Raw genomic sequence first — 5,874 nt, 5'->3', positions numbered from 1 at the left:
ATGAATAACTAAAAAAAATATAAGGTTGAATGCCCAGATCATCAATACTGCAACAATTTCCGCATTATTATAAAATTTCCATTAACCAAATTTATGAACTGGTAAAAAATATAAAAATCAAACAAAATTGAACCTGTAGTTGAATCCAATGCCTGAATTTGCGAATGATGAAGCTTGGATACTAAAAACGAAACAAAACCATCGATTGAGAATAACCAAACACAATATAAAATTGAGAATAGAACACATACCTACAAAACACTGAAGGGATTTTCGCTGCCAACAACAGCAAGTGCATAGTCTGGTGATGAACAATTTGGTGTTGCTGCTATTATAGCATAGAAAGTAACGTATGGATAATTAGCATAGAAAGTAACAAATGGTTCAAATAAAGAAAGCATTTAAAATACTATAACATGTAAATAGAAACTATATAACTTTTAGAAAATATCAATTTCAACCACTAGATCCTAGATTCAAGGGTGTACATCTATTCTTATGCTTCTCACAAAACTATTGGTTTTTACATTAACCCTACGCTATATGTGTTTGTGTGTTTTCATCCTCTAGCTTTGTGATTTAACTACATGATTTCAATTTGTTTTCAAGTCTCGTAGGTGGATTTTCAATATGTGCATCACTTTTAACATTAAGTACCTTAGCTTTACTCACGGTGTTCTGATATAAACATACCATTGATATCATAGGTATCAAAGTCAAAAAAGAATCCCTAGCTATTAAAAAATAAATTTATGCTTTGAATCCATTAATATGAGGTTTAAAATAATCATGATACAAATTCTGAGAATCTTTTGAATAACAAAAAAATAACTTTCATTGTAACAAATTTAATCTCTTGAATCCAAAGCATCCACTAGAGTCCGTTTAGATGTCTTGAAACAGAAACCTGCAGTGATGAAAATTTTAGGTTAAGAAATTTAAAGAAGATTTAATTTTTAGACAATTTTGGCCAAATATGTATGTTGAGTAATAACAGTTTAATGGACCACGAAATTACAAACAACTAACCTGTCTCAACCACCGAAAACTCCATATCCCCGCATGTATTCATTTGGAGTCATGGCTATTTCATTACCTGAACCCATCACTTGATTGTCGTCACCACCTATACCACTTGGAGCTGAAATGGGGACAACCGCTAACAGATTAGTCTCCATAGACCTCTTCTTCTGTTCCTCGATGTTGATTTTCAGCAAACCCATAGCCACCATCAACTTCTCTAGTTCTTCTTGTCCTTGGCTCTCTATTGGAGCTTTCCATGAATTAATGCTTCTGTCTTCTGCCCAAATTTTTGAAAGCTCTTCACTTTTCTTCTTTTCAATCTCCAGCTGATTAATCGTGTAGGTGAGTTGCGTGTTGGACTCATACACACTAGCATTACGATGTGCATTGATAAGCTGCATGGTGCTGGAATTCGGTTCTGGGCTCTGTTCAAAGAAACGATTAAGAATACTTTCTACAGAAGGGTGCCCAAAACTATATGCATTCTTGCGTGGAGAAAAAGCTATGATAGACATTTCCACCCCGCACAAGATGCAGAGTTCACTTGCTTTCTTGAACAAGCCAGAACGACGTTTGGAGAAGGTAACCATCAAGTTGGTCTCCTTCTCCATTTTTTCCATTCGGATCTTTTGGCGACCTTTTGTCTTTTTAAACCTCATTATGGTTGTTGTAATAAAAGTTATCATGGGTTTTATTTGATTGATTTGAGGAAAAGTATACCAACTTCTAAGATACTTATATGCCTCACCTTGGCCTACATATTATATCATGTGTTGTATACACTATTAATGACAATAAATTCACTCCCATAATGAATTTTTTTCCTTATTACCATATGAATCATGATTAATGCTTTATAACTTTCCATATGAATATTCATGTGTATCTATTTGGTCAACATTAAATATTACTACCAAAATTGTTTTCGAGGCAAAAAAATCCATGGAGTAAGCACATATACTAATTAATTAAATATACGGTTCATGAACATGTTTATATGTTATAAACTTTTCTATATATAACGCTAAGAAATAAATGAGTAAGTCATGATTACTTTAAATCAATACAATACATGTCAAATAAATTTAAAATTTGCGATTTGAACATGACAATTGTTTAAAACAAAGCATGGTGAAAGCAGAGCATCTTAACCGAATAATATTCCCAGCAGTGATTATGTCTTGATTTTAGGAACAGATTATGATCTCTTATTTATTGTGTATAATTTGTATATATCGTTTCCTAATTTACTGATTGTAATCTCCCTATTTAAAGGGTATTGTAAATCAATGGAGATTATCAAGAATTCTCAACCATAAACACTTTTATGGTATCAGAGATTCGGTTCTGAAAATCACCCACCTCTTCCCCTTCCTCTTTTTTTTTTCTGGCTATTTTCTTAGCACTGCTGCCACCATTATGACCACGACAGACGATCAGCAGTCTTCATCCTCTAACCCTAAGCCGCCACCAACCCTTCACCCTGCTTATTCCGTTGCAAACATTCAATCTAAAATCAGAACTCTTGACGGCACCAATATCACATACACCTCGTGGGTGAAGCTTTTTAAGTTTCACTCCATTGCCTACCGTGTCATTGATCACATCGATGACACACCACCCCCAGAACCTTCGGATCCTTCATTCACCGCCTGGAAAGAGCTGGATGCATTGGTCTCCCAATGGATTTACTCTACAGTTTCAGATGACCTGCTCACTCGCATCATTGACACCGAAGCCACGGCTCGGACCACCTGGCTAAAACTGGAACGCATCTTCCTCAGCAACAAGAAAGCAAAAGCTGCTGCCCTGGAAACCAGATTCGTGAATCTCACCCTCGCCGCTTGTAGTTCCATTGATGACTATTGCAAGCAATTGAAAGACCTCGCCAATCAACTAACAGATGTTGACCAGCCCGTCAGTGAATCGCGCCTGGTTCTGCAACTGGTCCGAGGCCTGTCCCCTTAGTTTGACACTACTGCCTCGCTGATAAACTCCCAGGATGCAGACTGGGATCGTGCCCGATCAATGTTGAACGACGAAGTCATCCGTCAGGCCGCGCATCAACAGCAGACCTCTTCTGTCCTTGTTACTCCGACTGCTCAGAACATCCCCTCCCAAACTGCACCAGCCCAGCCACAATCGGACAGCAGCAATCAATCACACGAGGCATCCTTTCAGTCCAATTATAGGGGCCGTGGTCGGGGCAAAAACAACTCCCGAGGATGAGGCAGAGGTCGCAGCCACCGAGGAAACCCCACAGGGACCCCTTGGTCTTTCACACCTTCTTCTCCTAACCAGCCGTACCCTCAGTGGGCTTGGTGGAATACCCCACCTTGCCCCTACCCAACTCAGAACACATGGCGCCCTAATCAGTCCCAAAACACACCCGCTTCCCACAACACGGGTTACCAATGTCAGCAACCATACGGCTTAGCACCTGTTTTTCCTACAGCTTCACCAACGGGGTTTGATGCGTTGAGCCCTTCGGATCTCAGCCAAGCTTTCAACACTATGCAACTAAAATACAATGACCCGACTCAATATATGGACACCGGAGCCGAACGCCATGTCACTTACAACCGAGGTATGATTCGTCACCCTGACTCATTTCCTGTTAATACTAAACTTTTAGTCGGCAACGGACAGTGTTTACCAATTGAGGGTTCGGGTACTGGTTTCCTTCCCATTTTTAACCGAACTTATATTCTTCCAAACATCCTTTATAGTCCACAAGTCATTAAAAACTTATTGTCCGTCCGTCGATTCACTCGTGATAACAATGTTTCCATTGAATTTGATCCTTTTGGTTTTTCATTGAAGGATCTCAAAACTGGACGACACCTTTCCCGCCACAATAGCACGGGAGATCTTTATCCAGTCACTCCACCAACCCTTCCGCCGTAAGCTTGTTCAATCACATCTACAACTTTACCATGGCACAACCGTCTCGGGCACCCTGGAACTCAAGTTTTAGATGTTTTATCTAGACATTTTGGTTTTTCTTGTAATAAAAACAAGCAGTCTTCATTTTGCAATTCGTGTCAATTATCTAATAGCAAACGTTTGCCATTTTATGAATCAAACTCTTTTACTTTTTCCCCTTTTGATATTATACATTGTGACTTGTGGACATCTCCTATCCCTAGCAAAACTGGCTATAAATACTACATGGCATTAATTGATAATTTTTCAAATTTTGTGTGGGTCTACCCTTTGAAATTTAAATCAGAAGCCTTCACCACATTTACAAAATTCCATCAATTAATAGCCACCCAATTCAACCGCTACATTAAGACCTTTCAATGCGACTTGGGTGGTGAATTCGATAACCATGCCTTCAAAAGTTTTGCCCAACACCATGGCCTCTTATTCCATTTCTCTTGCCCCCAAACCTCATCCCAAAATGGCCGAGCCGAACGTATGATCCGTCGCCTTAACGACATTATTCGTTCGCTCCTCATTCATGGCCACTTACCACCATCTTTTGGGTCGAGGCCCTTCACACCGCCGCCTACCTTCACAACATCCTTCCCACCAAACGCCTCAATTTCTTCACACCTACCTTTGCCTTATATCTCCGCCACCCTACATATGATCACCTTCGTGTATTCGGTTGCGCTTGCTACCCAAATACATCAGCCACTCAGCCCCATAAACTACACCCTCGTGCCATTCGTTGTATCTTCCTCGGATACCCCACTAATTTTAGGGGATACCGTTGTTTTGACCCCACCACAGGGAAAGTCCATATTTCACGACATGTCACCTTTGACGAAAATACGTTCCCTTACACCATACCTACCCCATCCTCTACCTATAACTTTCTAGATGATACCACCCCACCAGGTTTCACTTTCTCTCATCCTATCCCACCTGCGTCCACCTCACAACCACATCTACACTCAACATCCCCATTCCCGGTGACATATCGACGCCGCCCAAAGCCTCCTGCCCCCAACCTTCCACAAACTGAGCCTACCTCAGCACCTCCACAGCCCCAAAACACGACTGACCCTGCACCATTACCACCTAAAAACCAGCCTACTACCGCTCCTACACCATCTCATGTCACTCGACCTACTCCTCCTTCAAATACCTACCCTATGACCACCCGCTCTAAAGCCCACCATGCTCTTACATCCGCCACCATTTCCCCCATTCCCACATCCTATGCCAAAGCCTTTGCCGACCCTCATTGGGTACACGCTATGCAGACTGAGTTTAGTGCTTTACAGGTAAATGATACATGGGAGCTAGTGCCTCGACCAGACGACCGACCGGTCATTCGGTGTATGTGGCTCTTCCGACACAAGTTTAAATCGGATGGGTCACTTGAGAGGTACAAAGCACGTTTGGTAGTTAATGGAAAATCCCAAACAGTTGGTATTGATTGTGAGGACACCTTCAGTCCGGTTGTCAAACCGGCCACCATACGGACCGTCTTATCCATTGCAGTCTCTCGTTCTTGGCCCATTCATCAACTGGATGTCAAGAACGCCTTTTTACATGGTCACTTAAATGAAACTGTTTTCATGCATCAGCCTCCGGGGTTTGTAGATAGGCGTTGCCCGAACTTTGTATGCAGGTTGAAAAAGTCCCTTTATGGACTTAAACAGGCGCCTCGGGCTTGGTATACTCGGTTTGCTTCTCATATTCTGTCACATGGTTTTCACAGCAGTGTGTGTGATAATTCACTTTTTATTTTCACACGCGGCACCCAGACTGCTTATTTACTTCTTTATGTTGATGACATAGTGCTCACCGCTTCTTCTGATAAGTTATTAGAGGATATTATTAGCATGCTCTCACGAGAGTTTGCAATGACCGACTTAGGTCCCTTACATCATT

At 41.3% G+C, this 5,874-nt stretch overlaps 1 pseudogene; it reads right to left on the bottom strand.

The window, feature by feature from the left end:
* Positions 1–848: 848 nt before the first annotated feature.
* On the bottom strand, positions 849–1,929 carry LOC143557517 (agamous-like MADS-box protein AGL62 pseudogene; annotated as a pseudogene).
* Positions 1,930–5,874: the final 3,945 nt, after the last annotated feature.

The sequence above is a fragment of the Bidens hawaiensis genome, unplaced genomic scaffold (assembly GCF_021521415.1).
Source record: "Bidens hawaiensis isolate Kalapana, Puna unplaced genomic scaffold, B.hawaiensis_p1.1 tig00018997_1, whole genome shotgun sequence".
Classification (NCBI taxonomy): Eukaryota; Viridiplantae; Streptophyta; class Magnoliopsida; order Asterales; family Asteraceae; genus Bidens; species Bidens hawaiensis.
The sequence above is the reverse complement of the archived record's forward strand: the minus strand, read 5'-3'. Positions and strand labels throughout refer to the sequence as shown.